This window comes from Pungitius pungitius, unplaced genomic scaffold, assembly GCF_949316345.1.
Source record: "Pungitius pungitius unplaced genomic scaffold, fPunPun2.1 scaffold_29, whole genome shotgun sequence".
Classification (NCBI taxonomy): Eukaryota; Metazoa; Chordata; class Actinopteri; order Perciformes; family Gasterosteidae; genus Pungitius; species Pungitius pungitius.
In genome coordinates, this window is record NW_026909812.1 from 521,175 (window position 1) to 542,166 (window position 20,992).

The 20,992-nt window shown below is 44.8% G+C and overlaps 44 non-coding genes across 44 annotated transcripts; all 44 read right to left on the reverse strand.

Annotated features, from left to right (window-relative positions):
• Window positions 1–198: 198 nt before the first annotated feature.
• On the reverse strand, window positions 199–317 carry LOC134110945 (5S ribosomal RNA). Its single transcript, XR_009944328.1, has one exon. It is a non-coding gene; the product is annotated as a 5S ribosomal RNA (ribosomal RNA).
• A 339-nt stretch (window positions 318–656) lies between these two features.
• LOC134110946 (5S ribosomal RNA) lies at window positions 657–775 on the reverse strand. The gene has a single exon (XR_009944329.1). It is a non-coding gene; the product is annotated as a 5S ribosomal RNA (ribosomal RNA).
• A 393-nt stretch (window positions 776–1,168) lies between these two features.
• LOC134110947 (5S ribosomal RNA) lies at window positions 1,169–1,287 on the reverse strand. The gene has a single exon (XR_009944330.1). It is a non-coding gene; the product is annotated as a 5S ribosomal RNA (ribosomal RNA).
• A 339-nt stretch (window positions 1,288–1,626) lies between these two features.
• Window positions 1,627–1,745, reverse strand: LOC134111133 (5S ribosomal RNA). Its single transcript, XR_009944516.1, has one exon. It is a non-coding gene; the product is annotated as a 5S ribosomal RNA (ribosomal RNA).
• A 394-nt stretch (window positions 1,746–2,139) lies between these two features.
• On the reverse strand, window positions 2,140–2,258 carry LOC134110949 (5S ribosomal RNA). The gene has a single exon (XR_009944332.1). It is a non-coding gene; the product is annotated as a 5S ribosomal RNA (ribosomal RNA).
• A 339-nt stretch (window positions 2,259–2,597) lies between these two features.
• LOC134110950 (5S ribosomal RNA) lies at window positions 2,598–2,716 on the reverse strand. The gene has a single exon (XR_009944333.1). It is a non-coding gene; the product is annotated as a 5S ribosomal RNA (ribosomal RNA).
• A 344-nt stretch (window positions 2,717–3,060) lies between these two features.
• Window positions 3,061–3,179, reverse strand: LOC134110951 (5S ribosomal RNA). The gene has a single exon (XR_009944334.1). It is a non-coding gene; the product is annotated as a 5S ribosomal RNA (ribosomal RNA).
• A 339-nt stretch (window positions 3,180–3,518) lies between these two features.
• Window positions 3,519–3,637, reverse strand: LOC134111134 (5S ribosomal RNA). Its single transcript, XR_009944517.1, has one exon. It is a non-coding gene; the product is annotated as a 5S ribosomal RNA (ribosomal RNA).
• Window positions 3,638–4,031: 394 nt separating this feature from the next.
• LOC134110952 (5S ribosomal RNA) lies at window positions 4,032–4,150 on the reverse strand. The gene has a single exon (XR_009944335.1). It is a non-coding gene; the product is annotated as a 5S ribosomal RNA (ribosomal RNA).
• A 339-nt stretch (window positions 4,151–4,489) lies between these two features.
• On the reverse strand, window positions 4,490–4,608 carry LOC134110953 (5S ribosomal RNA). The gene has a single exon (XR_009944336.1). It is a non-coding gene; the product is annotated as a 5S ribosomal RNA (ribosomal RNA).
• A 339-nt stretch (window positions 4,609–4,947) lies between these two features.
• Window positions 4,948–5,066, reverse strand: LOC134110955 (5S ribosomal RNA). Its single transcript, XR_009944338.1, has one exon. It is a non-coding gene; the product is annotated as a 5S ribosomal RNA (ribosomal RNA).
• Window positions 5,067–5,410: 344 nt separating this feature from the next.
• Window positions 5,411–5,529, reverse strand: LOC134110956 (5S ribosomal RNA). The gene has a single exon (XR_009944339.1). It is a non-coding gene; the product is annotated as a 5S ribosomal RNA (ribosomal RNA).
• Window positions 5,530–5,868: 339 nt separating this feature from the next.
• LOC134111135 (5S ribosomal RNA) lies at window positions 5,869–5,987 on the reverse strand. Its single transcript, XR_009944518.1, has one exon. It is a non-coding gene; the product is annotated as a 5S ribosomal RNA (ribosomal RNA).
• A 394-nt stretch (window positions 5,988–6,381) lies between these two features.
• Window positions 6,382–6,500, reverse strand: LOC134110957 (5S ribosomal RNA). The gene has a single exon (XR_009944340.1). It is a non-coding gene; the product is annotated as a 5S ribosomal RNA (ribosomal RNA).
• Window positions 6,501–6,839: 339 nt separating this feature from the next.
• Window positions 6,840–6,958, reverse strand: LOC134110958 (5S ribosomal RNA). Its single transcript, XR_009944341.1, has one exon. It is a non-coding gene; the product is annotated as a 5S ribosomal RNA (ribosomal RNA).
• A 339-nt stretch (window positions 6,959–7,297) lies between these two features.
• Window positions 7,298–7,416, reverse strand: LOC134111423 (5S ribosomal RNA). Its single transcript, XR_009944806.1, has one exon. It is a non-coding gene; the product is annotated as a 5S ribosomal RNA (ribosomal RNA).
• Window positions 7,417–7,810: 394 nt separating this feature from the next.
• On the reverse strand, window positions 7,811–7,929 carry LOC134110959 (5S ribosomal RNA). Its single transcript, XR_009944342.1, has one exon. It is a non-coding gene; the product is annotated as a 5S ribosomal RNA (ribosomal RNA).
• Window positions 7,930–8,268: 339 nt separating this feature from the next.
• On the reverse strand, window positions 8,269–8,387 carry LOC134111136 (5S ribosomal RNA). The gene has a single exon (XR_009944519.1). It is a non-coding gene; the product is annotated as a 5S ribosomal RNA (ribosomal RNA).
• Window positions 8,388–8,781: 394 nt separating this feature from the next.
• LOC134110960 (5S ribosomal RNA) lies at window positions 8,782–8,900 on the reverse strand. The gene has a single exon (XR_009944343.1). It is a non-coding gene; the product is annotated as a 5S ribosomal RNA (ribosomal RNA).
• A 339-nt stretch (window positions 8,901–9,239) lies between these two features.
• LOC134111053 (5S ribosomal RNA) lies at window positions 9,240–9,358 on the reverse strand. Its single transcript, XR_009944436.1, has one exon. It is a non-coding gene; the product is annotated as a 5S ribosomal RNA (ribosomal RNA).
• A 339-nt stretch (window positions 9,359–9,697) lies between these two features.
• LOC134111137 (5S ribosomal RNA) lies at window positions 9,698–9,816 on the reverse strand. The gene has a single exon (XR_009944520.1). It is a non-coding gene; the product is annotated as a 5S ribosomal RNA (ribosomal RNA).
• Window positions 9,817–10,210: 394 nt separating this feature from the next.
• LOC134110961 (5S ribosomal RNA) lies at window positions 10,211–10,329 on the reverse strand. The gene has a single exon (XR_009944344.1). It is a non-coding gene; the product is annotated as a 5S ribosomal RNA (ribosomal RNA).
• A 339-nt stretch (window positions 10,330–10,668) lies between these two features.
• LOC134111138 (5S ribosomal RNA) lies at window positions 10,669–10,787 on the reverse strand. Its single transcript, XR_009944521.1, has one exon. It is a non-coding gene; the product is annotated as a 5S ribosomal RNA (ribosomal RNA).
• Window positions 10,788–11,181: 394 nt separating this feature from the next.
• On the reverse strand, window positions 11,182–11,300 carry LOC134110962 (5S ribosomal RNA). The gene has a single exon (XR_009944345.1). It is a non-coding gene; the product is annotated as a 5S ribosomal RNA (ribosomal RNA).
• A 339-nt stretch (window positions 11,301–11,639) lies between these two features.
• Window positions 11,640–11,758, reverse strand: LOC134110963 (5S ribosomal RNA). Its single transcript, XR_009944346.1, has one exon. It is a non-coding gene; the product is annotated as a 5S ribosomal RNA (ribosomal RNA).
• Window positions 11,759–12,097: 339 nt separating this feature from the next.
• Window positions 12,098–12,216, reverse strand: LOC134111424 (5S ribosomal RNA). The gene has a single exon (XR_009944807.1). It is a non-coding gene; the product is annotated as a 5S ribosomal RNA (ribosomal RNA).
• A 394-nt stretch (window positions 12,217–12,610) lies between these two features.
• LOC134110964 (5S ribosomal RNA) lies at window positions 12,611–12,729 on the reverse strand. The gene has a single exon (XR_009944347.1). It is a non-coding gene; the product is annotated as a 5S ribosomal RNA (ribosomal RNA).
• Window positions 12,730–13,068: 339 nt separating this feature from the next.
• Window positions 13,069–13,187, reverse strand: LOC134111139 (5S ribosomal RNA). Its single transcript, XR_009944522.1, has one exon. It is a non-coding gene; the product is annotated as a 5S ribosomal RNA (ribosomal RNA).
• Window positions 13,188–13,581: 394 nt separating this feature from the next.
• LOC134110966 (5S ribosomal RNA) lies at window positions 13,582–13,700 on the reverse strand. Its single transcript, XR_009944349.1, has one exon. It is a non-coding gene; the product is annotated as a 5S ribosomal RNA (ribosomal RNA).
• A 339-nt stretch (window positions 13,701–14,039) lies between these two features.
• On the reverse strand, window positions 14,040–14,158 carry LOC134111054 (5S ribosomal RNA). The gene has a single exon (XR_009944437.1). It is a non-coding gene; the product is annotated as a 5S ribosomal RNA (ribosomal RNA).
• Window positions 14,159–14,497: 339 nt separating this feature from the next.
• LOC134111140 (5S ribosomal RNA) lies at window positions 14,498–14,616 on the reverse strand. The gene has a single exon (XR_009944523.1). It is a non-coding gene; the product is annotated as a 5S ribosomal RNA (ribosomal RNA).
• Window positions 14,617–15,010: 394 nt separating this feature from the next.
• LOC134110967 (5S ribosomal RNA) lies at window positions 15,011–15,129 on the reverse strand. The gene has a single exon (XR_009944350.1). It is a non-coding gene; the product is annotated as a 5S ribosomal RNA (ribosomal RNA).
• A 339-nt stretch (window positions 15,130–15,468) lies between these two features.
• On the reverse strand, window positions 15,469–15,587 carry LOC134111142 (5S ribosomal RNA). Its single transcript, XR_009944525.1, has one exon. It is a non-coding gene; the product is annotated as a 5S ribosomal RNA (ribosomal RNA).
• A 394-nt stretch (window positions 15,588–15,981) lies between these two features.
• Window positions 15,982–16,100, reverse strand: LOC134110968 (5S ribosomal RNA). The gene has a single exon (XR_009944351.1). It is a non-coding gene; the product is annotated as a 5S ribosomal RNA (ribosomal RNA).
• A 339-nt stretch (window positions 16,101–16,439) lies between these two features.
• On the reverse strand, window positions 16,440–16,558 carry LOC134111143 (5S ribosomal RNA). Its single transcript, XR_009944526.1, has one exon. It is a non-coding gene; the product is annotated as a 5S ribosomal RNA (ribosomal RNA).
• A 394-nt stretch (window positions 16,559–16,952) lies between these two features.
• LOC134110969 (5S ribosomal RNA) lies at window positions 16,953–17,071 on the reverse strand. The gene has a single exon (XR_009944352.1). It is a non-coding gene; the product is annotated as a 5S ribosomal RNA (ribosomal RNA).
• A 339-nt stretch (window positions 17,072–17,410) lies between these two features.
• On the reverse strand, window positions 17,411–17,529 carry LOC134111144 (5S ribosomal RNA). The gene has a single exon (XR_009944527.1). It is a non-coding gene; the product is annotated as a 5S ribosomal RNA (ribosomal RNA).
• A 394-nt stretch (window positions 17,530–17,923) lies between these two features.
• Window positions 17,924–18,042, reverse strand: LOC134110970 (5S ribosomal RNA). Its single transcript, XR_009944353.1, has one exon. It is a non-coding gene; the product is annotated as a 5S ribosomal RNA (ribosomal RNA).
• A 339-nt stretch (window positions 18,043–18,381) lies between these two features.
• Window positions 18,382–18,500, reverse strand: LOC134111055 (5S ribosomal RNA). Its single transcript, XR_009944438.1, has one exon. It is a non-coding gene; the product is annotated as a 5S ribosomal RNA (ribosomal RNA).
• Window positions 18,501–18,839: 339 nt separating this feature from the next.
• LOC134111145 (5S ribosomal RNA) lies at window positions 18,840–18,958 on the reverse strand. The gene has a single exon (XR_009944528.1). It is a non-coding gene; the product is annotated as a 5S ribosomal RNA (ribosomal RNA).
• Window positions 18,959–19,352: 394 nt separating this feature from the next.
• Window positions 19,353–19,471, reverse strand: LOC134110971 (5S ribosomal RNA). Its single transcript, XR_009944354.1, has one exon. It is a non-coding gene; the product is annotated as a 5S ribosomal RNA (ribosomal RNA).
• Window positions 19,472–19,810: 339 nt separating this feature from the next.
• On the reverse strand, window positions 19,811–19,929 carry LOC134111425 (5S ribosomal RNA). Its single transcript, XR_009944808.1, has one exon. It is a non-coding gene; the product is annotated as a 5S ribosomal RNA (ribosomal RNA).
• A 394-nt stretch (window positions 19,930–20,323) lies between these two features.
• LOC134110972 (5S ribosomal RNA) lies at window positions 20,324–20,442 on the reverse strand. Its single transcript, XR_009944355.1, has one exon. It is a non-coding gene; the product is annotated as a 5S ribosomal RNA (ribosomal RNA).
• Window positions 20,443–20,781: 339 nt separating this feature from the next.
• On the reverse strand, window positions 20,782–20,900 carry LOC134110973 (5S ribosomal RNA). The gene has a single exon (XR_009944356.1). It is a non-coding gene; the product is annotated as a 5S ribosomal RNA (ribosomal RNA).
• Window positions 20,901–20,992: the final 92 nt, after the last annotated feature.

The window sequence follows — 20,992 nt, forward strand, 5'->3', positions numbered from 1 at the left end:
ATGCCAATCGTAAATGTTGATCAACACTAATTTAGCAATCATGAAACGGAATCATTTTGGATAATATTGTCTAAATGCCTTTCATATCCAACGTTAAAACAACAATAAACATGCATCTCTTCAACAATGTGATATACTTTTTGTAATTTGTAGGTGTACAATCTGCGGCGCTCTGCAGCTTTCAGAGAGAAGTGAAAAAGCTTACGGCACCTGGGATTCCCAGGCGGTCTTCCATCCAGGTACTAACCAGGCCCTGCTCTGCTTAGCTTCCGAGATCAGACGAGATCGGGCGGAACCAGAGAGGTATGGCCGTAAGCTGCTTTTTATCTTTTTCCTAATCCTTTATAATGCGTCAAAAAATTATGTCACGCCTGCCGTTGGCATCTTTGTGTGGGTTAAATAAGGGTACGCAAAGAAGGCTGTGACATCCTATGGCGAAAATTGGATGGACTAGAGAAGACCCGCCCAGGAGTCCCAGCCAATCGGTGGATGGCCATTGCAGTCCCCGCCACCTCAAATGGCCTGACGATGGTATGGACGTAAGCCACCTTTCATCTTCTTCCTATTGCATCTCTTCTACAATGTGAATTTTTTTTTACAATTGTGTAGGTGTACAATCTACGGCGCTGGGCGGCTTTCAGAGAGAGAAGTGAAAAAGCTTACGGCACCTGGGATTCCCAGGCGGTCTTCCATCCAGGTACTAACCAGGCCCTGCTCTGCTTAGCTTCCGAGATCAGACGAGATCGGGCGGAACCAGAGAGGTATGGCCGTAAGCTGCTTTTCATCTTTTTCCTAATCCTTTAAAACGTGTCAAAGATAATCAGAAGTTTCTTTTTCTAAAATTGAAGCAGTTCTTAGCATTGGCAAGAGAGGTTCCTAAAGCCTGAAGGTAACTTTACTTTTCTTCACTGGCAATTCTAACATGTTGGGTTAGCACCTGTATTTCAACGGCTAAATTACAAACAACAGTATGCCAATCGTAAATGTTGATCAACACTAATTTAGCAATCATGAAACGGAATCATGTTTGATAATATTGTCTAAATGCCTTTCATATCCAACGTTAAAACAACAATAAACATGCATCTCTTCAACAATGTGATATACTTTTTGTAATTTGTAGGTGTACAATCTGCGGCGCTCTGCAGCTTTCAGAGAGAAGTGAAAAAGCTTACGGCACCTGGGATTCCCAGGCGGTCTTCCATCCAGGTACTAACCAGGCCCTGCTCTGCTTAGCTTCCGAGATCAGACGAGATCGGGCGGAACCAGAGAGGTATGGCCGTAAGCTGCTTTTTATCTTTTTCCTAATCCTTTATAATGCGTCAAAAAATTATGTCACGCCTGCCGTTGGCATCTTTGTGTGGGTTAAATAAGGGTATGCAAAGAAGGCTGTGACATCCTATGGCGAAAATTGGATGGACTAGAGAAGACCCGCCCAGGAGTCCCAGCCAATCGGTGGATGGCCATCGCAGTCCCCGCCACCTCAAATGGCCTGACGATGGTATGGACGTAAGCCACCTTTCATCTTCTTCCTATTGCATCTCTTCTACAATGTGATCAACTTTTTACAATTGTGTAGGTGTACAAGCTACGGCGCTGGGCGGCTTTCAGAGAGAGAAGTGAAAAAGCTTACGGCACCTGGGATTCCCAGGCGGTCTTCCATTCAGGTACTAACCAGGCCCTGCTCTGCTTAGCTTCCGAGATCAGACGAGATCGGGCGGAACCAGAGAGGTATGGCCGTAAGCTGCTTTTCATCTTTTTCCTAATCCTTTAAAACGTGTCAAAGATAATCAGAAGTTTCTTTTTCTAAAATTGAAGCAGTTCTTAGCATTGGCAAGAGAGGTTCCTAAAACCTAAAGGGAACTTTACTTTTCTTCTTTGGTAAATCTAACATGTTTGGTTAGCACCTGTATTTCAACGGCTAAATTACAAACAAAAGTATGCCAATTGTTAAATGTTGATCAACACTAATTTAGCAACCATGAAACGGAATCATGTTTGATAATATTGTCTAAATGCCTTTCATATCCAACGTTAAAACAACAATAAACATGCATCTCTTCAACAATGTGATATACTTTTTGTAATTTGTAGGTGTACAATCTGCGGCGCTCTGCAGCTTTCAGAGAGAAGTGAAAAAGCTTACGGCACCTGGGATTCCCAGGCGGTCTTCCATCCAGGTACTAACCAGGCCCTGCTCTGCTTAGCTTCCGAGATCAGACGAGATCGGGCGGAACCAGAGAGGTATGGCCGTAAGCTGCTTTTTATCTTTTTCCTAATCCTTTATAATGCGTCAAAAAATTATGTCACGCCTGCCGTTGGCATCTTTGTGTGGGTTAAATAAGGGTATGCAAAGAAGGCTGTGACATCCTATGGCGAAAATTGGATGGACTAGAGAAGACCCGCCCAGGAGTCCCAGCCAATCGGTGGATGGCCATTGCAGTCCCCGCCACCTCAAATGGCCTGACGATGGTATGGACGTAAGCCACCTTTCATCTTCTTCCTATTGCATCTCTTCTACAATGTGAATTTTTTTTTACAATTGTGTAGGTGTACAATCTACGGCGCTGGGCGGCTTTCAGAGAGAGAAGTGAAAAAGCTTACGGCACCTGGGATTCCCAGGCGGTCTTCCATCCAGGTACTAACCAGGCCCTGCTCTGCTTAGCTTCCGAGATCAGACGAGATCGGGCGGAACCAGAGAGGTATGGCCGTAAGCTGCTTTTCATCTTTTTCCTAATCCTTTAAAACGTGTCAAAGATAATCAGAAGTTTCTTTTTCTAAAATTGAAGCAGTTCTTAGCATTGGCAAGAGAGGTTCCTAAAGCCTGAAGGTAACTTTACTTTTCTTCACTGGCAATTCTAACATGTTGGGTTAGCACCTGTATTTCAACGGCTAAATTACAAACAACAGTATGCCAATCGTAAATGTTGATCAACACTAATTTAGCAATCATGAAACGGAATCATTTTGGATAATATTGTCTAATTTCCTTTCATATCCAACGTTAAAACAGGTGTACAATCTGCGGCGCTCGGCGGCTTTCGGAGAGAGAAGTGAAAAAGCTTACGGCACCTGGGATTCCCAGGCGGTCTTCCATCCAGGTACTAACCAGGCCCTGCTCTGCTTAGCTTCCGAGATCAGACGAGATCGGGCGGAACCAGAGAGGTATGGCCGTAAGCTGCTTTTTATCTTTTTCCTAATCCTTTATAATGCGTCAAAAAATTATGTCACGCCTGCCGTTGGCATCTTTGTGTGGGTTAAATAAGGGTATGCAAAGAAGGCTGTGACATCCTATGGCGAAAATTGGATGGACTAGAGAAGACCCGCCCAGGAGTCCCAGCCAATCGGTGGATGGCCATTGCAGTCCCCGCCACCTCAAATGGCCTGACGATGGTATGGACGTAAGCCACCTTTCATCTTCTTCCTATTGCATCTCTTCTACAATGTGATCAACTTTTTACAATTGTGTAGGTGTACAAGCTACGGCGCTGGGCGGCTTTCAGAGAGAGAAGTGAAAAAGCTTACGGCACCTGGGATTCCCAGGCGGTCTTCCATTCAGGTACTAACCAGGCCCTGCTCTGCTTAGCTTCCGAGATCAGACGAGATCGGGCGGAACCAGAGAGGTATGGCCGTAAGCTGCTTTTCATCTTTTTCCTAATCCTTTAAAACGTGTCAAAGATAATCAGAAGTTTCTTTTTCTAAAATTGAAGCAGTTCTTAGCATTGGCAAGAGAGGTTCCTAAAACCTAAAGGGAACTTTACTTTTCTTCTTTGGTAAATCTAACATGTTTGGTTAGCACCTGTATTTCAACGGCTAAATTACAAACAAAAGTATGCCAATTGTTAAATGTTGATCAACACTAATTTAGCAACCATGAAACGGAATCATGTTTGATAATATTGTCTAAATGCCTTTCATATCCAACGTTAAAACAACAATAAACATGCATCTCTTCAACAATGTGATATACTTTTTGTAATTTGTAGGTGTACAATCTGCGGCGCTCTGCAGCTTTCAGAGAGAAGTGAAAAAGCTTACGGCACCTGGGATTCCCAGGCGGTCTTCCATCCAGGTACTAACCAGGCCCTGCTCTGCTTAGCTTCCGAGATCAGACGAGATCGGGCGGAACCAGAGAGGTATGGCCGTAAGCTGCTTTTTATCTTTTTCCTAATCCTTTATAATGCGTCAAAAAATTATGTCACGCCTGCCGTTGGCATCTTTGTGTGGGTTAAATAAGGGTATGCAAAGAAGGCTGTGACATCCTATGGCGAAAATTGGATGGACTAGAGAAGACCCGCCCAGGAGTCCCAGCCAATCGGTGGATGGCCATTGCAGTCCCCGCCACCTCAAATGGCCTGACGATGGTATGGACGTAAGCCACCTTTCATCTTCTTCCTATTGCATCTCTTCTACAATGTGATCAACTTTTTACAATTGTGTAGGTGTACAAGCTACGGCGCTGGGCGGCTTTCAGAGAGAGAAGTGAAAAAGCTTACGGCACCTGGGATTCCCAGGCGGTCTTCCATCCAGGTACTAACCAGGCCCTGCTCTGCTTAGCTTCCGAGATCAGACGAGATCGGGCGGAACCAGAGAGGTATGGCCGTAAGCTGCTTTTTATCTTTTTCCTAATCCTTTATAATGCGTCAAAAAATTATGTCACGCCTGCCGTTGGCATCTTTGTGTGGGTTAAATAAGGGTATGCAAAGAAGGCTGTGACATCCTATGGCGAAAATTGGATGGACTAGAGAAGACCCGCCCAGGAGTCCCAGCCAATCGGTGGATGGCCATTGCAGTCCCCGCCACCTCAAATGGCCTGACGATGGTATGGACGTAAGCCACCTTTCATCTTCTTCCTATTGCATCTCTTCTACAATGTGATCAACTTTTTACAATTGTGTAGGTGTACAAGCTACGGCGCTGGGCGGCTTTCAGAGAGAGAAGTGAAAAAGCTTACGGCACCTGGGATTCCCAGGCGGTCTTCCATCCAGGTACTAACCAGGCCCTGCTCTGCTTAGCTTCCGAGATCAGACGAGATCGGGCGGAACCAGAGAGGTATGGCCGTAAGCTGCTTTTCATCTTTTTCCTAATCCTTTAAAACGTGTCAAAGATAATCAGAAGTTTCTTTTTCTAAAATTGAAGCAGTTCTTAGCATTGGCAAGAGAGGTTCCTAAAGCCTGAAGGTAACTTTACTTTTCTTCACTGGCAATTCTAACATGTTGGGTTAGCACCTGTATTTCAACGGCTAAATTACAAACAACAGTATGCCAATCGTAAATGTTGATCAACACTAATTTAGCAATCATGAAACGGAATCATTTTGGATAATATTGTCTAATTTCCTTTCATATCCAACGTTAAAACAGGTGTACAATCTGCGGCGCTCGGCGGCTTTCGGAGAGAGAAGTGAAAAAGCTTACGGCACCTGGGATTCCCAGGCGGTCTTCCATCCAGGTACTAACCAGGCCCTGCTCTGCTTAGCTTCCGAGATCAGACGAGATCGGGCGGAACCAGAGAGGTATGGCCGTAAGCTGCTTTTTATCTTTTTCCTAATCCTTTATAATGCGTCAAAAAATTATGTCACGCCTGCCGTTGGCATCTTTGTGTGGGTTAAATAAGGGTATGCAAAGAAGGCTGTGACATCCTATGGCGAAAATTGGATGGACTAGAGAAGACCCGCCCAGGAGTCCCAGCCAATCGGTGGATGGCCATTGCAGTCCCCGCCACCTCAAATGGCCTGACGATGGTATGGACGTAAGCCACCTTTCATCTTCTTCCTATTGCATCTCTTCTACAATGTGATCAACTTTTTACAATTGTGTAGGTGTACAAGCTACGGCGCTGGGCGGCTTTCAGAGAGAGAAGTGAAAAAGCTTACGGCACCTGGGATTCCCAGGCGGTCTTCCATTCAGGTACTAACCAGGCCCTGCTCTGCTTAGCTTCCGAGATCAGACGAGATCGGGCGGAACCAGAGAGGTATGGCCGTAAGCTGCTTTTCATCTTTTTCCTAATCCTTTAAAACGTGTCAAAGATAATCAGAAGTTTCTTTTTCTAAAATTGAAGCAGTTCTTAGCATTGGCAAGAGAGGTTCCTAAAACCTAAAGGGAACTTTACTTTTCTTCTTTGGTAAATCTAACATGTTTGGTTAGCACCTGTATTTCAACGGCTAAATTACAAACAAAAGTATGCCAATTGTTAAATGTTGATCAACACTAATTTAGCAACCATGAAACGGAATCATGTTTGATAATATTGTCTAAATGCCTTTCATATCCAACGTTAAAACAACAATAAACATGCATCTCTTCAACAATGTGATATACTTTTTGTAATTTGTAGGTGTACAATCTGCGGCGCTCTGCAGCTTTCAGAGAGAAGTGAAAAAGCTTACGGCACCTGGGATTCCCAGGCGGTCTTCCATCCAGGTACTAACCAGGCCCTGCTCTGCTTAGCTTCCGAGATCAGACGAGATCGGGCGGAACCAGAGAGGTATGGCCGTAAGCTGCTTTTTATCTTTTTCCTAATCCTTTATAATGCGTCAAAAAATTATGTCACGCCTGCCGTTGGCATCTTTGTGTGGGTTAAATAAGGGTATGCAAAGAAGGCTGTGACATCCTATGGCGAAAATTGGATGGACTAGAGAAGACCCGCCCAGGAGTCCCAGCCAATCGGTGGATGGCCATTGCAGTCCCCGCCACCTCAAATGGCCTGACGATGGTATGGACGTAAGCCACCTTTCATCTTCTTCCTATTGCATCTCTTCTACAATGTGATCAACTTTTTACAATTGTGTAGGTGTACAAGCTACGGCGCTGGGCGGCTTTCAGAGAGAGAAGTGAAAAAGCTTACGGCACCTGGGATTCCCAGGCGGTCTTCCATCCAGGTACTAACCAGGCCCTGCTCTGCTTAGCTTCCGAGATCAGACGAGATCGGGCGGAACCAGAGAGGTATGGCCGTAAGCTGCTTTTTATCTTTTTCCTAATCCTTTATAATGCGTCAAAAAATTATGTCACGCCTGCCGTTGGCATCTTTGTGTGGGTTAAATAAGGGTATGCAAAGAAGGCTGTGACATCCTATGGCGAAAATTGGATGGACTAGAGAAGACCCGCCCAGGAGTCCCAGCCAATCGGTGGATGGCCATTGCAGTCCCCGCCACCTCAAATGGCCTGACGATGGTATGGACGTAAGCCACCTTTCATCTTCTTCCTATTGCATCTCTTCTACAATGTGATCAACTTTTTACAATTGTGTAGGTGTACAAGCTACGGCGCTGGGCGGCTTTCAGAGAGAGAAGTGAAAAAGCTTACGGCACCTGGGATTCCCAGGCGGTCTTCCATTCAGGTACTAACCAGGCCCTGCTCTGCTTAGCTTCCGAGATCAGACGAGATTGGGCGGAACCAGAGAGGTATGGCCGTAAGCTGCTTTTCATCTTTTTCCTAATCCTTTAAAACGTGTCAAAGATAATCAGAAGTTTCTTTTTCTAAAATTGAAGCAGTTCTTAGCATTGGCAAGAGAGGTTCCTAAAGCCTGAAGGTAACTTTACTTTTCTTCACTGGCAATTCTAACATGTTTGGTTAGCACCTGTATTTCAACGGCTAAATTACAAACAAAAGTATGCCAATTGTTAAATGTTCATCAACACTAATTTAGCAACCATGAAACGGAATCATGTTTGATAATATTGTCTAAATGCCTTTCATATCCAACGTTAAAACAACAATAAACATGCATCTCTTCAACAATGTGATATACTTTTTGTAATTTGTAGGTGTACAATCTGCGGCGCTCTGCAGCTTTCAGAGAGAAGTGAAAAAGCTTACGGCACCTGGGATTCCCAGGCGGTCTTCCATCCAGGTACTAACCAGGCCCTGCTCTGCTTAGCTTCCGAGATCAGACGAGATCGGGCGGAACCAGAGAGGTATGGCCGTAAGCTGCTTTTTATCTTTTTCCTAATCCTTTATAATGCGTCAAAAAATTATGTCACGCCTGCCGTTGGCATCTTTGTGTGGGTTAAATAAGGGTATGCAAAGAAGGCTGTGACATCCTATGGCGAAAATTGGATGGACTAGAGAAGACCCGCCCAGGAGTCCCAGCCAATCGGTGGATGGCCATTGCAGTCCCCGCCACCTCAAATGGCCTGACGATGGTATGGACGTAAGCCACCTTTCATCTTCTTCCTATTGCATCTCTTCTACAATGTGATCAACTTTTTACAATTGTGTAGGTGTACAAGCTACGGCGCTGGGCGGCTTTCAGAGAGAGAAGTGAAAAAGCTTACGGCACCTGGGATTCCCAGGCGGTCTTCCATTCAGGTACTAACCAGGCCCTGCTCTGCTTAGCTTCCGAGATCAGACGAGATCGGGCGGAACCAGAGAGGTATGGCCGTAAGCTGCTTTTCATCTTTTTCCTAATCCTTTAAAACGTGTCAAAGATAATCAGAAGTTTCTTTTTCTAAAATTGAAGCAGTTCTTAGCATTGGCAAGAGAGGTTCCTAAAACCTAAAGGGAACTTTACTTTTCTTCTTTGGTAAATCTAACATGTTTGGTTAGCACCTGTATTTCAACGGCTAAATTACAAACAAAAGTATGCCAATTGTTAAATGTTGATCAACACTAATTTAGCAACCATGAAACGGAATCATGTTTGATAATATTGTCTAAATGCCTTTCATATCCAACGTTAAAACAACAATAAACATGCATCTCTTCAACAATGTGATATACTTTTTGTAATTTGTAGGTGTACAATCTGCGGCGCTCTGCAGCTTTCAGAGAGAAGTGAAAAAGCTTACGGCACCTGGGATTCCCAGGCGGTCTTCCATCCAGGTACTAACCAGGCCCTGCTCTGCTTAGCTTCCGAGATCAGACGAGATCGGGCGGAACCAGAGAGGTATGGCCGTAAGCTGCTTTTTATCTTTTTCCTAATCCTTTATAATGCGTCAAAAAATTATGTCACGCCTGCCGTTGGCATCTTTGTGTGGGTTAAATAAGGGTATGCAAAGAAGGCTGTGACATCCTATGGCGAAAATTGGATGGACTAGAGAAGACCCGCCCAGGAGTCCCAGCCAATCGGTGGATGGCCATTGCAGTCCCCGCCACCTCAAATGGCCTGACGATGGTATGGACGTAAGCCACCTTTCATCTTCTTCCTATTGCATCTCTTCTACAATGTGATCAACTTTTTACAATTGTGTAGGTGTACAAGCTACGGCGCTGGGCGGCTTTCAGAGAGAGAAGTGAAAAAGCTTACGGCACCTGGGATTCCCAGGCGGTCTTCCATCCAGGTACTAACCAGGCCCTGCTCTGCTTAGCTTCCGAGATCAGACGAGATCGGGCGGAAGCAGAGAGGTATGGCCGTAAGCTGCTTTTTATCTTTTTCCTAATCCTTTATAATGCGTCAAAAAATTATGTCACGCCTGCCGTTGGCATCTTTGTGTGGGTTAAATAAGGGTATGCAAAGAAGGCTGTGACATCCTATGGCGAAAATTGGATGGACTCGAGAAGACCCGCCCAGGAGTCCCAGCCAATCGGTGGATGGCCATTGCAGTCCCCGCCACCTCAAATGGCCTGACGATGGTATGGACGTAAGCCACCTTTCATCTTCTTCCTATTGCATCTCTTCTACAATGTGATCAACTTTTTACAATTGTGTAGGTGTACAAGCTACGGCGCTGGGCGGCTTTCAGAGAGAGAAGTGAAAAAGCTTACGGCACCTGGGATTCCCAGGCGGTCTTCCATTCAGGTACTAACCAGGCCCTGCTCTGCTTAGCTTCCGAGATCAGACGAGATCGGGCGGAACCAGAGAGGTATGGCCGTAAGCTGCTTTTCATCTTTTTCCTAATCCTTTAAAACGTGTCAAAGATAATCAGAAGTTTCTTTTTCTAAAATTGAAGCAGTTCTTAGCATTGGCAAGAGAGGTTCCTAAAACCTAAAGGGAACTTTACTTTTCTTCTTTGGTAAATCTAACATGTTTGGTTAGCACCTGTATTTCAACGGCTAAATTACAAACAAAAGTATGCCAATTGTTAAATGTTGATCAACACTAATTTAGCAACCATGAAACGGAATCATGTTTGATAATATTGTCTAAATGCCTTTCATATCCAACGTTAAAACAACAATAAACATGCATCTCTTCAACAATGTGATATACTTTTTGTAATTTGTAGGTGTACAATCTGCGGCGCTCTGCAGCTTTCAGAGAGAAGTGAAAAAGCTTACGGCACCTGGGATTCCCAGGCGGTCTTCCATCCAGGTACTAACCAGGCCCTGCTCTGCTTAGCTTCCGAGATCAGACGAGATCGGGCGGAACCAGAGAGGTATGGCCGTAAGCTGCTTTTTATCTTTTTCCTAATCCTTTATAATGCGTCAAAAAATTATGTCACGCCTGCCGTTGGCATCTTTGTGTGGGTTAAATAAGGGTATGCAAAGAAGGCTGTGACATCCTATGGCGAAAATTGGATGGACTAGAGAAGACCCGCCCAGGAGTCCCAGCCAATCGGTGGATGGCCATTGCAGTCCCCGCCACCTCAAATGGCCTGACGATGGTATGGACGTAAGCCACCTTTCATCTTCTTCCTATTGCATCTCTTCTACAATGTGATCAACTTTTTACAATTGTGTAGGTGTACAAGCTACGGCGCTGGGCGGCTTTCAGAGAGAGAAGTGAAAAAGCTTACGGCACCTGGGATTCCCAGGCGGTCTTCCATTCAGGTACTAACCAGGCCCTGCTCTGCTTAGCTTCCGAGATCAGACGAGATCGGGCGGAACCAGAGAGGTATGGCCGTAAGCTGCTTTTCATCTTTTTCCTAATCCTTTAAAACGTGTCAAAGATAATCAGAAGTTTCTTTTTCTAAAATTGAAGCAGTTCTTAGCATTGGCAAGAGAGGTTCCTAAAACCTAAAGGGAACTTTACTTTTCTTCTTTGGTAAATCTAACATGTTTGGTTAGCACCTGTATTTCAACGGCTAAATTACAAACAAAAGTATGCCAATTGTTAAATGTTGATCAACACTAATTTAGCAACCATGAAACGGAATCATGTTTGATAATATTGTCTAAATGCCTTTCATATCCAACGTTAAAACAACAATAAACATGCATCTCTTCAACAATGTGATATACTTTTTGTAATTTGTAGGTGTACAATCTGCGGCGCTCTGCAGCTTTCAGAGAGAAGTGAAAAAGCTTACGGCACCTGGGATTCCCAGGCGGTCTTCCATCCAGGTACTAACCAGGCCCTGCTCTGCTTAGCTTCCGAGATCAGACGAGATCGGGCGGAACCAGAGAGGTATGGCCGTAAGCTGCTTTTTATCTTTTTCCTAATCCTTTATAATGCGTCAAAAAATTATGTCACGCCTGCCGTTGGCATCTTTGTGTGGGTTAAATAAGGGTATGCAAAGAAGGCTGTGACATCCTATGGCGAAAATTGGATGGACTAGAGAAGACCCGCCCAGGAGTCCCAGCCAATCGGTGGATGGCCATTGCAGTCCCCGCCACCTCAAATGGCCTGACGATGGTATGGACGTAAGCCACCTTTCATCTTCTTCCTATTGCATCTCTTCTACAATGTGATCAACTTTTTACAATTGTGTAGGTGTACAAGCTACGGCGCTGGGCGGCTTTCAGAGAGAGAAGTGAAAAAGCTTACGGCACCTGGGATTCCCAGGCGGTCTTCCATCCAGGTACTAACCAGGCCCTGCTCTGCTTAGCTTCCGAGATCAGACGAGATCGGGCGGAACCAGAGAGGTATGGCCGTAAGCTGCTTTTTATCTTTTTCCTAATCCTTTATAATGCGTCAAAAAATTATGTCACGCCTGCCGTTGGCATCTTTGTGTGGGTTAAATAAGGGTATGCAAAGAAGGCTGTGACATCCTATGGCGAAAATTGGATGGACTAGAGAAGACCCGCCCAGGAGTCCCAGCCAATCGGTGGATGGCCATTGCAGTCCCCGCCACCTCAAATGGCCTGACGATGGTATGGACGTAAGCCACCTTTCATCTTCTTCCTATTGCATCTCTTCTACAATGTGATCAACTTTTTACAATTGTGTAGGTGTACAAGCTACGGCGCTGGGCGGCTTTCAGAGAGAGAAGTGAAAAAGCTTACGGCACCTGGGATTCCCAGGCGGTCTTCCATTCAGGTACTAACCAGGCCCTGCTCTGCTTAGCTTCCGAGATCAGACGAGATTGGGCGGAACCAGAGAGGTATGGCCGTAAGCTGCTTTTCATCTTTTTCCTAATCCTTTAAAACGTGTCAAAGATAATCAGAAGTTTCTTTTTCTAAAATTGAAGCAGTTCTTAGCATTGGCAAGAGAGGTTCCTAAAGCCTGAAGGTAACTTTACTTTTCTTCACTGGCAATTCTAACATGTTTGGTTAGCACCTGTATTTCAACGGCTAAATTACAAACAAAAGTATGCCAATTGTTAAATGTTCATCAACACTAATTTAGCAACCATGAAACGGAATCATGTTTGATAATATTGTCTAAATGCCTTTCATATCCAACGTTAAAACAACAATAAACATGCATCTCTTCAACAATGTGATATACTTTTTGTAATTTGTAGGTGTACAATCTGCGGCGCTCTGCAGCTTTCAGAGAGAAGTGAAAAAGCTTACGGCACCTGGGATTCCCAGGCGGTCTTCCATCCAGGTACTAACCAGGCCCTGCTCTGCTTAGCTTCCGAGATCAGACGAGATCGGGCGGAACCAGAGAGGTATGGCCGTAAGCTGCTTTTTATCTTTTTCCTAATCCTTTATAATGCGTCAAAAAATTATGTCACGCCTGCCGTTGGCATCTTTGTGTGGGTTAAATAAGGGTATGCAAAGAAGGCTGTGACATCCTATGGCGAAAATTGGATGGACTAGAGAAGACCCGCCCAGGAGTCCCAGCCAATCGGTGGATGGCCATTGCAGTCCCCGCCACCTCAAATGGCCTGACGATGGTATGGACGTAAGCCACCTTTCATCTTCTTCCTATTGCATCTCTTCTACAATGTGATCAACTTTTTACAATTGTGTAGGTGTACAAGCTACGGCGCTGGGCGGCTTTCAGAGAGAGAAGTGAAAAAGCTTACGGCACCTGGGATTCCCAGGCGGTCTTCCATTCAGGTACTAACCAGGCCCTGCTCTGCTTAGCTTCCGAGATCAGACGAGATCGGGCGGAACCAGAGAGGTATGGCCGTAAGCTGCTTTTCATCTTTTTCCTAATCCTTTAAAACGTGTCAAAGATAATCAGAAGTTTCTTTTTCTAAAATTGAAGCAGTTCTTAGCATTGGCAAGAGAGGTTCCTAAAACCTAAAGGGAACTTTACTTTTCTTCTTTGGTAAATCTAACATGTTTGGTTAGCACCTGTATTTCAACGGCTAAATTACAAACAAAAGTATGCCAATTGTTAAATGTTGATCAACACTAATTTAGCAACCATGAAACGGAATCATGTTTGATAATATTGTCTAAATGCCTTTCATATCCAACGTTAAAACAACAATAAACATGCATCTCTTCAACAATGTGATATACTTTTTGTAATTTGTAGGTGTACAATCTGCGGCGCTCTGCAGCTTTCAGAGAGAAGTGAAAAAGCTTACGGCACCTGGGATTCCCAGGCGGTCTTCCATCCAGGTACTAACCAGGCCCTGCTCTGCTTAGCTTCCGAGATCAGACGAGATCGGGCGGAACCAGAGAGGTATGGCCGTAAGCTGCTTTTTATCTTTTTCCTAATCCTTTATAATGCGTCAAAAAATTATGTCACGCCTGCCGTTGGCATCTTTGTGTGGGTTAAATAAGGGTATGCAAAGAAGGCTGTGACATCCTATGGCGAAAATTGGATGGACTAGAGAAGACCCGCCCAGGAGTCCCAGCCAATCGGTGGATGGCCATTGCAGTCCCCGCCACCTCAAATGGCCTGACGATGGTATGGACGTAAGCCACCTTTCATCTTCTTCCTATTGCATCTCTTCTACAATGTGATCAACTTTTTACAATTGTGTAGGTGTACAAGCTACGGCGCTGGGCGGCTTTCAGAGAGAGAAGTGAAAAAGCTTACGGCACCTGGGATTCCCAGGCGGTCTTCCATCCAGGTACTAACCAGGCCCTGCTCTGCTTAGCTTCCGAGATCAGACGAGATCGGGCGGAAGCAGAGAGGTATGGCCGTAAGCTGCTTTTTATCTTTTTCCTAATCCTTTATAATGCGTCAAAAAATTATGTCACGCCTGCCGTTGGCATCTTTGTGTGGGTTAAATAAGGGTATGCAAAGAAGGCTGTGACATCCTATGGCGAAAATTGGATGGACTCGAGAAGACCCGCCCAGGAGTCCCAGCCAATCGGTGGATGGCCATTGCAGTCCCCGCCACCTCAAATGGCCTGACGATGGTATGGACGTAAGCCACCTTTCATCTTCTTCCTATTGCATCTCTTCTACAATGTGATCAACTTTTTACAATTGTGTAGGTGTACAAGCTACGGCGCTGGGCGGCTTTCAGAGAGAGAAGTGAAAAAGCTTACGGCACCTGGGATTCCCAGGCGGTCTTCCATTCAGGTACTAACCAGGCCCTGCTCTGCTTAGCTTCCGAGATCAGACGAGATCGGGCGGAACCAGAGAGGTATGGCCGTAAGCTGCTTTTCATCTTTTTCCTAATCCTTTAAAACGTGTCAAAGATAATCAGAAGTTTCTTTTTCTAAAATTGAAGCAGTTCTTAGCATTGGCAAGAGAGGTTCCTAAAACCTAAAGGGAACTTTACTTTTCTTCTTTGGTAAATCTAACATGTTTGGTTAGCACCTGTATTTCAACGGCTAAATTACAAACAAAAGTATGCCAATTGTTAAATGTTGATCAACACTAATTTAGCAACCATGAAACGGAATCATGTTTGATAATATTGTCTAAATGCCTTTCATATCCAACGTTAAAACAACAATAAACATGCATCTCTTCAACAATGTGATATACTTTTTGTAATTTGTAGGTGTACAATCTGCGGCGCTCTGCAGCTTTCAGAGAGAAGTGAAAAAGCTTACGGCACCTGGGATTCCCAGGCGGTCTTCCATCCAGGTACTAACCAGGCCCTGCTCTGCTTAGCTTCCGAGATCAGACGAGATCGGGCGGAACCAGAGAGGTATGGCCGTAAGCTGCTTTTTATCTTTTTCCTAATCCTTTATAATGCGTCAAAAAATTATGTCACGCCTGCCGTTGGCATCTTTGTGTGGGTTAAATAAGGGTATGCAAAGAAGGCTGTGACATCCTATGGCGAAAATTGGATGGACTAGAGAAGACCCGCCCAGGAGTCCCAGCCAATCGGTGGATGGCCATCGCAGTCCCCGCCACCTCAAATGGCCTGACGATGGTATGGACGTAAGCCACCTTTCATCTTCTTCCTATTGCATCTCTTCTACAATGTGATCAACTTTTTACAATTGTGTAGGTGTACAAGCTACGGCGCTGGGCGGCTTTCAGAGAGAGAAGTGAAAAAGCTTACGGCACCTGGGATTCCCAGGCGGTCTTCCATTCAGGTACTAACCAGGCCCTGCTCTGCTTAGCTTCCGAGATCAGACGAGATCGGGCGGAACCAGAGAGGTATGGCCGTAAGCTGCTTTTCATCTTTTTCCTAATCCTTTAAAACGTGTCAAAGATAATCAGAAGTTTCTTTTTCTAAAATTGAAGCAGTTCTTAGCATTGGCAAGAGAGGTTCCTAAAACCTAAAGGGAACTTTACTTTTCTTCTTTGGTAAATCTAACATGTTTGGTTAGCACCTGTATTTCAACGGCTAAATTACAAACAAAAGTATGCCAATTGTTAAATGTTGATCAACACTAATTTAGCAACCATGAAACGGAATCATGTTTGATAATATTGTCTAAATGCCTTTCATATCCAACGTTAAAACAACAATAAACATGCATCTCTTCAACAATGTGATATACTTTTTGTAATTTGTAGGTGTACAATCTGCGGCGCTCTGCAGCTTTCAGAGAGAAGTGAAAAAGCTTACGGCACCTGGGATTCCCAGGCGGTCTTCCATCCAGGTACTAACCAGGCCCTGCTCTGCTTAGCTTCCGAGATCAGACGAGATCGGGCGGAACCAGAGAGGTATGGCCGTAAGCTGCTTTTTATCTTTTTCCTAATCCTTTATAATGCGTCAAAAAATTATGTCACGCCTGCCGTTGGCATCTTTGTGTGGGTTAAATAAGGGTATGCAAAGAAGGCTGTGACATCCTATGGCGAAAATTGGATGGACTAGAGAAGACCCGCCCAGGAGTCCCAGCCAATCGGTGGATGGCCATTGCAGTCCCCGCCACCTCAAATGGCCTGACGATGGTATGGACGTAAGCCACCTTTCATCTTCTTCCTATTGCATCTCTTCTACAATGTGATCAACTTTTTACAATTGTGTAGGTGTACAAGCTACGGCGCTGGGCGGCTTTCAGAGAGAGAAGTGAAAAAGCTTACGGCACCTGGGATTCCCAGGCGGTCTTCCATTCAGGTACTAACCAGGCCCTGCTCTGCTTAGCTTCCGAGATCAGACGAGATCGGGCGGAACCAGAGAGGTATGGCCGTAAGCTGCTTTTCATCTTTTTCCTAATCCTTTAAAACGTGTCAAAGATAATCAGAAGTTTCTTTTTCTAAAATTGAAGCAGTTCTTAGCATTGGCAAGAGAGGTTCCTAAAACCTAAAGGGAACTTTACTTTTCTTCTTTGGTAAATCTAACATGTTTGGTTAGCACCTGTATTTCAACGGCTAAATTACAAACAAAAGTATGCCAATTGTTAAATGTTGATCAACACTAATTTAGCAACCATGAAACGGAATCATGTTTGATAATATTGTCTAAATGCCTTTCATATCCAACGTTAAAACAACAATAAACATGCATCTCTTCAACAATGTGATATACTTTTTGTAATTTGTAGGTGTACAATCTGCGGCGCTCTGCAGCTTTCAGAGAGAAGTGAAAAAGCTTACGGCACCTGGGATTCCCAGGCGGTCTTCCATCCAGGTACTAACCAGGCCCTGCTCTGCTTAGCTTCCGAGATCAGACGAGATCGGGCGGAACCAGAGAGGTATGGCCGTAAGCTGCTTTTTATCTTTTTCCTAATCCTTTATAATGCGTCAAAAAATTATGTCACGCCTGCCGTTGGCATCTTTGTGTGGGTTAAATAAGGGTATGCAAAGAAGGCTGTGACATCCTATGGCGAAAATTGGATGGACTAGAGAAGACCCGCCCAGGAGTCCCAGCCAATCGGTGGATGGCCATCGCAGTCCCCGCCACCTCAAATGGCCTGACGATGGTATGGACGTAAGCCACCTTTCATCTTCTTCCTATTGCATCTCTTCTACAATGTGATCAACTTTTTACAATTGTGTAGGTGTACAAGCTACGGCGCTGGGCGGCTTTCAGAGAGAGAAGTGAAAAAGCTTACGGCACCTGGGATTCCCAGGCGGTCTTCCATTCAGGTACTAACCAGGCCCTGCTCTGCTTAGCTTCCGAGATCAGACGAGATCGGGCGGAACCAGAGAGGTATGGCCGTAAGCTGCTTTTCATCTTTTTCCTAATCCTTTAAAACGTGTCAAAGATAATCAGAAGTTTCTTTTTCTAAAATTGAAGCAGTTCTTAGCATTGGCAAGAGAGGTTCCTAAAACCTAAAGGGAACTTTACTTTTCTTCTTTGGTAAATCTAACATGTTTGGTTAGCACCTGTATTTCAACGGCTAAATTACAAACAAAAGTATGCCAATTGTTAAATGTTGATCAACACTAATTTAGCAACCATGAAACGGAATCATGTTTGATAATATTGTCTAAATGCCTTTCATATCCAACGTTAAAACAACAATAAACATGCATCTCTTCAACAATGTGATATACTTTTTGTAATTTGTAGGTGTACAATCTGCGGCGCTCTGCAGCTTTCAGAGAGAAGTGAAAAAGCTTACGGCACCTGGGATTCCCAGGCGGTCTTCCATCCAGGTACTAACCAGGCCCTGCTCTGCTTAGCTTCCGAGATCAGACGAGATCGGGCGGAACCAGAGAGGTATGGCCGTAAGCTGCTTTTTATCTTTTTCCTAATCCTTTATAATGCGTCAAAAAATTATGTCACGCCTGCCGTTGGCATCTTTGTGTGGGTTAAATAAGGGTATGCAAAGAAGGCTGTGACATCCTATGGCGAAAATTGGATGGACTAGAGAAGACCCGCCCAGGAGTCCCAGCCAATCGGTGGATGGCCATTGCAGTCCCCGCCACCTCAAATGGCCTGACGATGGTATGGACGTAAGCCACCTTTCATCTTCTTCCTATTGCATCTCTTCTACAATGTGATCAACTTTTTACAATTGTGTAGGTGTACAAGCTACGGCGCTGGGCGGCTTTCAGAGAGAGAAGTGAAAAAGCTTACGGCACCTGGGATTCCCAGGCGGTCTTCCATCCAGGTACTAACCAGGCCCTGCTCTGCTTAGCTTCCGAGATCAGACGAGATCGGGCGGAAGCAGAGAGGTATGGCCGTAAGCTGCTTTTTATCTTTTTCCTAATCCTTTATAATGCGTCAAAAAATTATGTCACGCCTGCCGTTGGCATCTTTGTGTGGGTTAAATAAGGGTATGCAAAGAAGGCTGTGACATCCTATGGCGAAAATTGGATGGACTCGAGAAGACCCGCCCAGGAGTCCCAGCCAATCGGTGGATGGCCATTGCAGTCCCCGCCACCTCAAATGGCCTGACGATGGTATGGACGTAAGCCACCTTTCATCTTCTTCCTATTGCATCTCTTCTACAATGTGATCAACTTTTTACAATTGTGTAGGTGTACAAGCTACGGCGCTGGGCGGCTTTCAGAGAGAGAAGTGAAAAAGCTTACGGCACCTGGGATTCCCAGGCGGTCTTCCATTCAGGTACTAACCAGGCCCTGCTCTGCTTAGCTTCCGAGATCAGACGAGATCGGGCGGAACCAGAGAGGTATGGCCGTAAGCTGCTTTTCATCTTTTTCCTAATCCTTTAAAACGTGTCAAAGATAATCAGAAGTTTCTTTTTCTAAAATTGAAGCAGTTCTTAGCATTGGCAAGAGAGGTTCCTAAAACCTAAAGGGAACTTTACTTTTCTTCTTTGGTAAATCTAACATGTTTGGTTAGCACCTGTATTTCAACGGCTAAATTACAAACAAAAGTATGCCAATTGTTAAATGTTGATCAACACTAATTTAGCAACCATGAAACGGAATCATGTTTGATAATATTGTCTAAATGCCTTTCATATCCAACGTTAAAACAACAATAAACATGCATCTCTTCAACAATGTGATATACTTTTTGTAATTTGTAGGTGTACAATCTGCGGCGCTCTGCAGCTTTCAGAGAGAAGTGAAAAAGCTTACGGCACCTGGGATTCCCAGGCGGTCTTCCATCCAGGTACTAACCAGGCCCTGCTCTGCTTAGCTTCCGAGATCAGACGAGATCGGGCGGAACCAGAGAGGTATGGCCGTAAGCTGCTTTTTATCTTTTTCCTAATCCTTTATAATGCGTCAAAAAATTATGTCACGCCTGCCGTTGGCATCTTTGTGTGGGTTAAATAAGGGTATGCAAAGAAGGCTGTGACATCCTATGGCGAAAATTGGATGGACTAGAGAAGACCCGCCCAGGAGTCCCAGCCAATCGGTGGATGGCCATTGCAGTCCCCGCCACCTCAAATGGCCTGACGATGGTATGGACGTAAGCCACCTTTCATCTTCTTCCTATTGCATCTCTTCTACAATGTGATCAACTTTTTACAATTGTGTAGGTGTACAAGCTACGGCGCTGGGCGGCTTTCAGAGAGAGAAGTGAAAAAGCTTACGGCACCTGGGATTCCCAGGCGGTCTTCCATTCAGGTACTAACCAGGCCCTGCTCTGCTTAGCTTCCGAGATCAGACGAGATTGGGCGGAACCAGAGAGGTATGGCCGTAAGCTGCTTTTCATCTTTTTCCTAATCCTTTAAAACGTGTCAAAGATAATCAGAAGTTTCTTTTTCTAAAATTGAAGCAGTTCTTAGCATTGGCAAGAGAGGTTCCTAAAGCCTGAAGGTAACTTTACTTTTCTTCACTGGCAATTCTAACATGTTTGGTTAGCACCTGTATTTCAACGGCTAAATTACAAACAAAAGTATGCCAATTGTTAAATGTTGATCAACACTAATTTAGCAACCATGAAACGGAATCATGTTTGATAATATTGTCTAAATGCCTTTCATATCCAACGTTAAAACAACAATAAACATGCATCTCTTCAACAATGTGATATACTTTTTGTAATTTGTAGGTGTACAATCTGCGGCGCTCTGCAGCTTTCAGAGAGAAGTGAAAAAGCTTACGGCACCTGGGATTCCCAGGCGGTCTTCCATCCAGGTACTAACCAGGCCCTGCTCTGCTTAGCTTCCGAGATCAGACGAGATCGGGCGGAACCAGAGAGGTATGGCCGTAAGCTGCTTTTTATCTTTTTCCTAATCCTTTATAATGCGTCAAAAAATTATGTCACGCCTGCCGTTGGCATCTTTGTGTGGGTTAAATAAGGGTATGCAAAGAAGGCTGTGACATCCTATGGCGAAAATTGGATGGACTAGAGAAGACCCGCCCAGGAGTCCCAGCCAATCGGTGGATGGCCATTGCAGTCCCCGCCACCTCAAATGGCCTGACGATGGTATGGACGTAAGCCACCTTTCATCTTCTTCCTATTGCATCTCTTCTACAATGTGATCAACTTTTTACAATTGTGTAGGTGTACAAGCTACGGCGCTGGGCGGCTTTCAGAGAGAGAAGTGAAAAAGCTTACGGCACCTGGGATTCCCAGGCGGTCTTCCATCCAGGTACTAACCAGGCCCTGCTCTGCTTAGCTTCCGAGATCAGACGAGATCGGGCGGAACCAGAGAGGTATGGCCGTAAGCTGCTTTTTATCTTTTTCCTAATCCTTTATAATGCGTCAAAAAATTATGTCACGCCTGCCGTTGGCATCTTTGTGTGGGTTAAATAAGGGTAT